We start from the raw sequence: 12,151 nt of genomic DNA on the forward strand, positions 1-12,151 counted from the left end.
GCTCCTGTTTGTAAAAACCATACATGGAGAGCTTACACTTATTCATAAAATTATTGTTTTGTGATTCACTTAACCATTCAATATCTTGGCCACGCTGTGGCCATGAGGAGTAATTTCAATGAAAGATGAGTTAGGCATTTTGCATTGAACCAGGTTTCACCCGTGCAAAGGTCAGTTCCTTGGGGCAACAGTGCAGGGACATTAATCATCCTCCATCCTGAATAGTGGCCTTATTCTCACACAGCAGCCTGCAGTTCTGTGGACTCTAGGACTTCTAAAGGCTGGCAGAAAGTCAAAAGACAGAATGCAGCTGCCTTAATCCCAGTGCTTCATGTATTAATATATTTCCCAGAAGGCAGCAAGATGAAAAACAAAGCAAAAAGTCCACACAATAAGGGTTCTTATCACCAAAGTTGAAGTGATACAAACATGCCAGCTTTACTCTATGAAAGGGCAAAATTAGAGCCATACAAATTTCTAATTTAAAAAAAAGTGTTACCATTGTCATGAGGATATAAGAACCATAAGAGAGGAGAGATTTGCAAAAAGGAGTAAATTTTTATTTTTTTTCTCTTAATATTTTCCCCAAATTCTCTTCTTCATAGTAGAGTTCTCTGCATTTGTTTCCTAAGCTTTACTCAGGATCATTTATATGCATATGATAATGTACTTTCAAATGAAGTCTGAGATATGTGAATAATCAGAAAGACAAAGTGCCTTTGTCAAAAGAAGGTGAATATCCTCCTTGCTATGCCAAAAAGTGCATGATCACTGAAATAATAGGCGGTAGCAAAACCAGGTTTTGCACTCTCTTAAATGCATTAATTACAATCAATAGCCGGAGTCTGCTCAGAGGGAATATAGAAAAAAAATGTTTTCTTTTTCACTCATTACAATTTCCGTAGCATTATATATACATCTTCAGCTTGCCTTCCACAGAAGAATTTTTTTATGTGATCAAAAGCCTGCATGATCACCAACAATTTCCTCCTAGAGGAAAATCCAGGAGAGGATTTTAACTGGTAACTAGTGCAGAAAGAGCCTCTAATGTATACTTACAGGTTCTACTACTCCCTAGTCCCAGATTCCCTGGGAGGGTTTTATAGCACTAGAATTTGTCCTTCTTTGTAACTAGTCTTTATAAATGTTATTAAAAATAACACGTAGCTCTTATCTATGAAAACAATTAATTAGCTCTGAACTAATTTAATTTTAAATTATAGGGCTAAGATTCTATTTTTTGGCAGAGAGAAAAATGTAGAAATGTAGTTGCCCATGACAAAGTTATTGTAACTGTGAAGGATCCTCATGAAAAAATAATTGGTAAGAGCACAGATGAAATCAAACTTATGCAACTATAACACTCATTGTAAACCTCAAACTAGTATTAAATTATAAATCAATGCTCACGTTGCTCACTTTGGCTTGTTTTCCTCCTGCATGAATAAAAAAACTTACACATTATGTTTTGAACTGAATATTTGACTTGGAAAAAAATACCTAGGAATATTTAAGCAATAGTACACAGAAAAGACTTAGTATTCAGCTCAAAGTAAAGGCAAAGAATGAATTAACATTCAACTATTCAACATTTAACAAAGAATGAACTAACAATCTCCTGCGTTTGCTATAGTAAACTGCCTAATCTCAACCTACAGATTGTTTTAAATCTTATTTTTTCTCCCTAGTCCAGGTGAGGAGGGGGACTGATAGAGCAGCTGGGTGGGCACCTGGCCTCCAGCCAAGGTCAGGCCCCACACCAGGACATACCCATGCTCAGCTCTGCCAGTGAAGCCTTTAGTTGTTTTAGGAAACTGCACCCTTACGGGTGTTGGAAAGAAAAAGGATTTGCTATTGGTGAAAGGCAATATTGTGCAGGGGCCACAAAATCTTACTTTGTTTAGAGCTATGTAACAACATGTAGAAACTACCCAAAAATAATACCATAGGCCAGACTGTCTTTAGACATACAGAAATATGGATGTGAGCAATCACGTTCATTCAAAATGAACTCTTATCACATACACATGGAATAATGAGCTTGTACTTTAAAAAGGAAAATATTCCTGCATTGTATGGATCTGGCCTAACCATCTATTGCTTGTGATGGTTGTGGTGCCCTGCTGATGGTGTGTGGTTGCAGCTTTGCGCAAGAGGGCAAACAGAGTAGCAGCACAACAACTGTGACAAGCCAAATTCCACTGATGCTGAGGAAGAGGAAAGTTGAACAGAAAGCACATTTATTCAGTGTGAGCATCTTATCACTGCATATTAGAGTGATTAAATCTCCTAGCTTACTTCTAAAGCCGGATGAATATTTCAGGTACTATATACATTTTTATATTGGAGTATATCTACTCTGTAGAAGGATTATTTGCAAACTCCTCTAGGGGTATCCAGTAAATATTCCTTGGGTCTTCAGAAATTTCTATTGAGCATTCAAAGTTAATGAATAAAGATAATTGCATTCTATTTACCTTTATAATTAGTGATATAATTGCTCATTTATTTGTCTTTCAAGAGAAATGACCTGAAACAAAAGGGTAGCAAATAACTAATTTTGCAACATGCTAATTTTTCCTATGTTACTTTTACAGCTATCATGTAATTTTTGTTTAGGCTGAAATTTGAAAAATTCTGCTTAACTCTATGAATAGTTTCAGCTGTTTAAGCTTCAAAATTCTATTTTTAGGGTGAATAGAGTGCTTCAAAATGCTTTAAAACCAAGAGTTTCCACAAATTCAGATTCTGGATCATATCCTTTGTAATCTGGTCCAGAACAAGACCTGTACAAAAAGATTGTGGTACTCTATATCTAGGCTCCCAATCTCTTTTCACTTCTTTAGGTATTTTTTCCTATTTTTATTTTAATATGCCAAATATTAATGAGCAAAATTTCAGGATTTCAATATCATTTTTTTTTATGTGGAGTTCTTCCTTGGGTGCATATCTGAATAATTAATAACTCCAGGAGAGGCAAAACCAGAGATTTTAATGTGTCTAAACTGAAAACACTAATCTCTGAGTTAAACAAGTAAAAGAAATATTAGTACCTACATACTCAATAAACAGATTACAGATATTACAGTTGCAAAAGACAGAGTCAAAGGAAATAATCACGTCACTTCCCCACAGTTATTTCATTCAGCTCACAGAAGTAGCTTCATACAAAATTGTTAATTGTTGTGTACAACAGGAGACAAAAGAATGAAGTTTTTTCCACGTATTACAAGAAAAGCAAAAAATCTAAATTTACCAAATCACTTGTCTGCATATTTATGCTTTGACTGTTTTTTACTCAGAGCAGAAGTCCTATGTCTCAGATTTCCCTGATCAAATAATTGTAATATTTTCATCAACTGTAATGAAAATAATATATATGATTCATTGTAATATTACCCACATGACTTTAGTACTTGTATTGCCCAGGGATGTACTATAATGTAATATGGATAACAATAAAAGCAAAATTATACCAAATTATCTCATCTATTTCCAAGAAGAAAGTATACTAGACAAAAAATATCAACAGACCCTAAACCTATGTGAAACAGGTTGGAAGCATCAGCATGACAAGAGACAGCTCCTGGCATGAGGAAGGCTTATACTTATAATGAGGAAGGGTTATACTGGGCCTCTAATGAACTGTGCATGACCAGAATACAGGAAACAACATTAGTCTTCCCTATTGTTAAGTTTCCTGTCACAGCTAAGAGTAATTTGAAATACATAAATAAGAGCTGTGTTCCAGCTAATTATAAGGTTATTCACAAGCAGGAAAACAGGTAAGAAACCTTAGAAAAGTACCTTTTGAATAAAATTCATCTTTATATTTGTTCAGGCTTTAAAGGAGTAACAATAATTTATGAATAAATGATTCTTGCAAAACTTTATTATTCCAAACTGACTACCTTTGGAGAACCTTATTTTAAGATCCTATTGCAAATCAAGTTTCACAATTTAGTAAAAAGAAAAAAACCGCTAGTTCCTTTAGAACTGTACTAATCTTGAAAAGTGTAATAGCAATTATTTTTACTTATTCTACTACACATGATTATTTCTCATTCTATGAAACAAACTATCTATTTTTCTATCTTGTCAGATAATTTCTGTCAGCAATTTTCACTGTAGGCTGCTTGCAGAAAATAATCAGTAATCATATTTTGAAAATTACTTTGTTTCAGTCAAAGTAACAGATAATAGTTCCACAGTGCAAAGAAGAGTTCTTTTCATACCATGACTAGAATAACACAATGCAAATTTCATCTTTGAAAACTACTATAAGTATTTGAAAATAGTATTTTGTGAAATGTCTTATCAAGTGAACATATACATTATAATTTCATTTTTTTCCTTGCTAATAAAATAAAATAGTGAGATAAATGAACTTCAAAATATACATTTTAACCATCAGAACAAGCACTTTACAAAATTCCTCTTTGGGAATATATATAGTATTATGTGGTGCTCAACCCTGGCAGCTGAACTGTAACTAAAGAATGCAAACTGGGAAATTTGGAAAAAATAATTCAAGACATTATTTTGCGCACCTTACTGAATATAAATATAGAAAACTCAACAAAGTTTCAAGCGTATTAAGACAAATGGGGTTCTTTTTGTATGTAAATATGAATGTAAGTTTAAAAATCTTTTATCTATATTACTAGCATCAACAGTGAACCATAAGTAATTTCAGTGATCTGCAAGAAACCCTTTTTCATAATTCTTAACTTATTGGGTCCAATGTCATAATTTTCACTGCAACTGAGAACAGATCTAAACCCAGGTGCTATTAAGATAATGAAGAATAATCCTTTCAATCGTCTGGAGAAATATAAATGACACATGAACTATAGATTAATCACTTAATATGTTACCCAAGATATTCAATCTTTTACTCATATTTGAGAAGTGGCAAAAAAAGAAACATCAACAGCAAATAAGATTAAAAATAAATCCAAAGGAAACATCACACAGTACTTAAATATTTGTTTTTGACTTTGGGGAAACTTTGAACAGAAGTAATAAAAGAATGTCATGTCGAAAGTTAAATTGAAATGGAAAGATGCATGAATCTGATGCAGTCACAGAAATAGAGATATGAAATGCAAAATGCCTCTCCAAATTTAAATTCATGACTCACAATACTCTACTTGCAATAAGTTTTACATGTTGTTTGTTGAGGTGTGACAAGTGAGCAAAGGGAGAGACATTCAAAGGAAATTAAGCAACAGTTCTTTGAAACAGAACAATCTCTTTGTCTTAGGTCTGGGCAACCAGCTAAGCAGAGAAGGACAAGAAACCTGTGTCAAAATAAGGAGGTGGAATGTTTGGGAGGTTCCAGTGTACAGACTAGCATTTGTTTCTCCTCCTCTTCCTCCCTGAGTCCAAAGGTGCTGCTAGCTCATAAAACCTTGCCTTGCCCTTAGTCATCCACCAGAACTTCCAGCCCCTGGCATCCCTTTGATGAATGGGAAGCAGGTGGTGTCTCAAGGATGGTTATTAATCTCCTCACAAGATGAAAGTAAATGAAGGAGCTGAGCAATGCTTTGTAATTACTGATTCATGCACACCCTTCCGGAGGATAAAAGAAGTATCAGATCTCCCTACCTTCATGATGGATTAGTTTCAATTGATACAATATCATCCAGAAATTAATAAACCTGTTGCAGAAAATTTTCATAAAACCTGCTTGTTCAAACCTGCTTGCTTAGAAACACATGAAAATATGAACCCAACTTTTTTTTGCTATCTTGCACTTGTAGGTTGATAGACCTAGGAAGCAAAACACCAGTTTGGGGATCATGGCTGCATTAACTTCAGTGTAATTTATTATTTTATTTTTGCTCTTTTTTTCTTCTCTTTGATTTTCATTTCAGGAAGTTATCGCATTCGAAAGACAGTATGAACCACTTTAAGCTGCCTATGTTCTTAAAACAGTTTTATTATAGTTTTGTACTTTTAAACACATGCTAAATGCATTACAAAAAAATTCCAAAATCCTACCTATAGTTGCCACAGCTCACCATTTATGGATACTGGAAGAAAGAGAAGAATAATGAGATTCAATGATCTACAAGCTAGCAGAAAATAAATTAATTTTTCCTAACTGCATAATTTTATAGCCTATTTTCTACCACACATGAAATATTTCAATCTCTTTCTAAGACATTCAAGTGGACCCTAAGAAGACAGACTGACAAATCAAACTGGGGAAGAGACATCTTATGGAAGATTTTGCCACTTTCATGATTTTTTGTTTGTCATGATGGGTATAAACTCAAATATAAACTTCCATATTTGGAAAAAAATAAAAACATCACCACTGCAATCAGTTTTAACAAGTGGATAATAAACCAGTGATTCAAGCACTAGGAGCTTGAACTTCTGCTTCCTATATCACATATATATAAACTAGAGTGAAAAATCATGCAACTGAAGGATGTTGTAGTAGCACATGTTAAATTATGGTGGTCTCCAAAGTCTAGATAGTTTCGTGTTTGCAGTGATCACTTTTTCCTCAGCTCTACACATGCATGAAAGCAGAAGGGAGGAATGGTCCTTAAACTCAATTGCTCTGGTGTAGCAAAAATGGCTTCAGGCTCCAAAGAAGGTAGGGGTGCTCAATTTTAAAATCCCTATAGATACAAAAATGAAAGGGTTTTTTTTACTATATTCTTAATGACATTAGAAGCAACAGGTTACCTTAATTGCTAAGATTTAGAGTAGATGAATACTTTGACAAAGGTATTTTTCACAGTTTATCTGCACTCTTCTGCAGTTATAAAGTGCTTAGTGCACTTTTGGTTCCAGATATAGTACCTGGTGTATCTCATATGCAGACAGAACTACAGAGGTAATTGTATATCTGTCTGGCAGATATTTCATGGGCAACAATCTTATCCTTACTATATAAATATAGACAAACAGTAGTAATAATATCAATAAGGGAAGCCTATAACTGTGATCTTTAAAAACTCTGATTTAGTAAAAGCACAACTACAGGACCCTTTAGAGTCCTTTACATTTTTCACCTCTTGTCTGTTGCTTATTGGAAGAGATTTTTTGCATTCTTAACATATTCTTCCTTCATTCTGTGCTTCTAAATTTATCTCTCCAAGAAATCTTTTTAAAGGCTTGTTCAGTGAGCATTATGTGAGAATATTACATTACATGCTATGAGGTAAGTTATTTTTCTTTAGAAACATGTTAATTTACTCTTTATTCCTTTATGATGCTTTCTTTCATTTTGTTATACTCAAAGCAAACTATAGACATTAAATATTTTAAGCACTGCTAAATCAAGGCAAGCACCCACATTCAAGATCAATAATGTTACAAGGTGACAGTAAATGTAAAACACTCCAAGCCTTGTAAATATTTTAAATCTGTTTCTGAAGATTTGCAGATATTTGATGCAAATTCTAGAAGCAGTGAAAGGCCTTCAGAAAGAGAACTGAGGCTGTCATCATTAAGTAACAAAACTCTATGCAGTTCTTGTGAAAGTGCTGAAATAGTTTTGAGTGACTTAGATATGATTTTTTTTGTGTTCTCCTTCCTCTGGAACTTCAGGCTCTTGATAAAGCAAAAAGGAACTGAACATCTTGTGTTTAGAGGAAACAAAGGAATGAGGGAAAGCAGCCATAGCACTGAAGGAAAACTTGAGAGATAGTAATATAGAATGAAGACTTCTGTTCTTATTAAAGGCTGACTAAATATGTCTTACAACAGAGGAAATGACCCTTATGGTAAAGAAAAACATACTGAGATTAGATAAGAGAAGGGAAAAGGCCTTTCTAAGCAGGAGAAATTCAGCAAAGGTATTTCCAGGAAGAGACAACAGTACCGGGGATGCTTACAAAAATAAAATGTTGAAGGGAAAAGCAGAGAAAATTGTGAAATCCTAGTGCTTGCAGACAGTAAAGCAATTGCAAAGAAAATTCAAGAAGTAGGGCAGAAAATTTCTTTCCCAAGGATCAGCATGAAAGAACAGACCAGACTACTACCAGTTCTGTAAAAATTGAGAGGCTTTCCTGATTGACCCATATTATCTTAGATCCAGTATCCTTCATTGCTTTAACAAGATAACTCTCAGCATTCTAACAGAATGAAATACAGGGCAAGAGTCAAGCAGCAGGTATAGAGTCACTGATTTTATTCCCCCTTGTCTTTAATTGCTTTGCTTATTGGACCTAGACGTTTCATGTTAGTTTTGTCAACCTTGAGAAATTATTCTCCTAAAACTGTAGCTCTAGATATGCCCCTAGGCCTGTTTCTGTGCTATCTCTTTTCAGTCAAGTACTTTATTTTTGAGACTTTCACAGTTGATATTGGTTTGCTACAGAAGGTACTGAAGAATTTTGTAACCATAGGAACTGAGCTAAAGACAAAACATCTGTCTTGAGAAAAAAACATGAATTTTTTCATTCTGGAAATACAGAAAGAAAAATTTTCATATCTACTCACCTCTGATTTTTTTTTTCCAACGAACTGAAAATAGGGGTAGGGCAGGGCAGAAGCATGGAGAAAAATGCAAATACTCTTTAAGTCAATTTCCACCTATCTCAAAAAAAAAAAAACCAAAAAAAAAAAAAAAACCCAAACAGAAAGAAGTACCAGAACTCAGTTCTGCTTTACTATTATTCATAAACTCAATATTAAAAGACATGCTTAGTACTTACATGTGATCTGATTTTTTATTGGTTTTGTCTTTGCAAATTCACTCTCCAAAAACTATTGATTTATATGTTTTTTTTCTGTAGAAGAGATGCTAAAGAATTCTTTTGGTTTGATTTTATTTTTTTTTTAACTCATATTTGAAGAAGTGGTAATGGTAAGATTTTGCTTAAAACTCAATACTCTACTGTCTGTGTGCCAGTACAACAAAGGGAAAGGAACACCTCTCTCTTGAAATCTTATTTCCATTACTAAGCTGACCTTTAAATGTACCATTCTGTTAGGCAAATATCATTATAAAAAAATACCCACTGCTTTCCTGTTTTGCACAAGCAAATCCTGATTATTTGCCTCTCCATAAAGATGTGATGAAGTTTATTAATGGATGCTTCTCTGCTTATCAGCTGTAGAAACCAAAACGGTGTGTTCTGCTATAAGTCATACTGCTGCATTTCATTTTATTGCATGGCAGTAGAACACCAACATAATTGCTGCAAGCTGTTATTTACAGATATGTTGCAAGACACAGGCGGTAACTACTTTTTGTATTGTAAGAAAAAAAGAGACCTCCCTCACACCCTAACACACCTTAAGTAATGTTCTAGAAATGCTGATGTTTATACTGGGGTAGAATTAATTTATTCTCACTTATACAGTAACCTTTGATCCTGATATAAATACTTATATAGTTTTTTTCTTATAAATTATCAGGTGGGACCTTGCTCAACATACTTCAATGCTAGAATGAAGGAATGGTACAACAAAGTTGTGATTAATTATAGGTAAGAGTGATTTCCAACTGAACTGGGAGACTAAAAGCATTTCAGATATCTCTCATTTGGGTTCAAACTGTTTAACTCATATAAATGTGCACTTATTATACAGAAGTAGAAATGTTGGAAACTGTTTTGAAGTATACTGAAGGTAAAAATATCTAGATCTGGTGAAAGACCCAAGACATCACTGTATGAGTAATTCACAACATAATCATAATATGTGAAAATTTACTTGATTTTTTTTTAATACTGACTGTTTTATACAAATCAATGGAATGCTGTCATCAGCAGTCTTCATTATTTTTATGACTCATGTAAAATTATTACAGTAGGAATTTGATTCAACCTATTATTCCATCAGAACTTTCCTGTAATGAAATCATTTTTCTAAAAAGAATGAGGAAAAGGCTTTAAATTTTTAAATGGTTCACTCCACATAGGAGCATTATTAGTTGGTTAAAGCACTGCTTATGGTAAAATTGAGGGTGAAAGCATAAAATGAATATAAAATACACATTTCCTGAGATCTGTTAAATAACAGAACAATCTCACTAGGGAAGTGCAATGAGTTGTTTCACTTGGCAAATTTTAAGTGGCTTAGAAAAACTACTGTAATATTTTCTTTCATTAAAAGAAAGCACTAAGTATTTTACACTGTTATTTTCATCTCCAGTTTCTGTTTTTGTGCTGTTCTACTTTATTAATTTCATTTACTGTGGCTGATCTATTTAAAGAAGTGTGTGGGTTCCACTTACAAAGTACTTCTGCAAGAGAAACCTGCATAGCAGGACTCAAATACATTTTTAAAAAGACATTAAAAAATAGCTTTCATCCTCTTTTCCTTCTTTAAATAAGAATTTCCATGGAGAGAAATTGAAACAGAATTAATCAAAGCAGAAGTACCTCCTTCGCACACGAAAGCCGCGAGCATGTTGGCTTTGTGACGCAGTGAGAGCACAAAAAGCGTTCTCTGCTCCTGCCGAGGCTCCTGATGCTGCCTCTCCTGCTGCCAAACCGGCTGCTGCCACCTCGGCGCCTGCTGCTGGGGCTGTTCCACGCTGTGTGCAGAGGGCCAAGGGTACACATTGTCCTGTGCCAAGAGAGGAATAAAGCAGTTTGGGAAAGCAAACCCTGTAACTGCTAGCGCAGAAGACCAATAAACCCTGCCAATTACTCATTGGCACCAAGGGCTGAGAAGAGGAACAACGACAAAAAAAAAAAAAAAAAAAAAAAAAAAGTAAAGCATAAGGGCATAGGTTTGGAACAAGTTTTGAACTTGATGAGAGCCATGGGAAAATGTCAAATGTATCACATCAGAGATTTTGAGCAGGATTACAGATAGAACTTTGGTACCAAGGGCAAATAAGTATTTAGTTGCAATTGCCATTGTTTAAATTGATAAAGGTTAAAGGAAAAAAAGTTTATGAAACCCAATCTATTCAGTAGTGAAATTTTTAAAGTCCTTTATACATTTAGAGCCAATGCAACGTCTGATGGATGTTTTTCTCAGGAATTCAACAGTTCATTCACTAACTCAACATCTACAAAATGACATCACTGCAAATTGAAGTTTCAAAAAAATTCTTCTTGGTTCTGGGGGAATTTACTATGAATGTCTAGAAAACAGGGCAGTTATTTAGAAGCAAAGCTAAGATATCATCTGGGCCTGCCAAAAGTAAAGCCTAATTACTGAACTCTGGTATTCTGCTGGGGTGTAGGCACCAAACTATGAAAACACGACATTCATTACATGCAGATCACAAAACAACAGTCTGGTTTTAAAACAGCTATATAATTGAATTGAACTTATTACCTTCTTAAGTAGTATTTGTTATATATCATTGTTTAATCTCTGAAGTGTATTTTTCCTTAAGCTTTTTTCATTGGCAGTTCATTGCAAATATGAATGAATATAAGTACGATGCATGTTCAATATTTATTAATATATGAAATTGAATCATAACCAGCTATGATATTTGCCCAAAACACTTTGTGTGCAAATCTATATTAGGTATAACTCAAACCATTAGTGTTAAACAGCCATTTCAAGTTGGAATGCAGCTTTTATTACAGCAGGAATTCAGGAATTAGTCAAGTGTTTAGAACCACAGAAAGAATAGCACCTTTACTGTACTACTAACTACTGACAATTCTGGTAGAGATTCTAAAGGAACAAAAGAGATATTAGTAAGCACTTAGCCAGAAAAATAGGTTTTAAATGTCTATGCTGTAAAGAAAAGCAGAGTAAAATTTTCTAAAAAGCCCTCTTTGTCTCATCCAACAAATCTGCAATTCCAGGTATATTTTGGACTTTATCCAAACATTCACTGGCAAGCCGAAGAAAAGACTGTCATATTCCCAGTCAGTGGTATTCAGAAGCTGTAATGGGAAGGTGGCAGCTCGAAGTCCCCTATCCAGGTACAGACATGGCTCCATTTCAGTTTATAGGATGTAGCAGGTTTTCAACTGATCGTGATCAGTGGTAGTGATGGCAAAAATTACGGCTTCTGTATAAAATACTTTTTGAAGTATTTGTATTTGGAAGTATTTGTAGCAAATACTTAAGCTCAGACTAAATCTTGTTTACAGACATTCACCCTATTAACTATAACCCTATGGGAAATGTACTGACTTGTGACAGAGGAAACAGACATCACTTTTGCAAGTTCCATGGACACAATACACTGATTATTTCCTCA

General features: G+C 34.2%; 1 long non-coding RNA gene across 1 annotated transcript in view; it reads right to left on the reverse strand.

Moving 5' to 3' along the window:
- Positions 1-8,472: 8,472 nt before the first annotated feature.
- Positions 8,473-12,151, reverse strand: part of LOC144246390 (uncharacterized) — a 66,377-nt gene continuing 62,698 nt past the window's right edge. The window contains exons 2-3 of the long non-coding RNA XR_013340107.1: positions 10,356-10,542; positions 8,473-8,559 (exon numbers count right to left, since the gene is read on the reverse strand). This is a non-coding gene — a long non-coding RNA (uncharacterized LOC144246390). The remainder of the gene's footprint in view (positions 8,560-10,355; positions 10,543-12,151) is intronic.

The sequence above is a fragment of the Lonchura striata genome, chromosome 6 (assembly GCF_046129695.1).
Source record: "Lonchura striata isolate bLonStr1 chromosome 6, bLonStr1.mat, whole genome shotgun sequence".
NCBI lineage: Eukaryota > Metazoa > Chordata > Aves > Passeriformes > Estrildidae > Lonchura > Lonchura striata.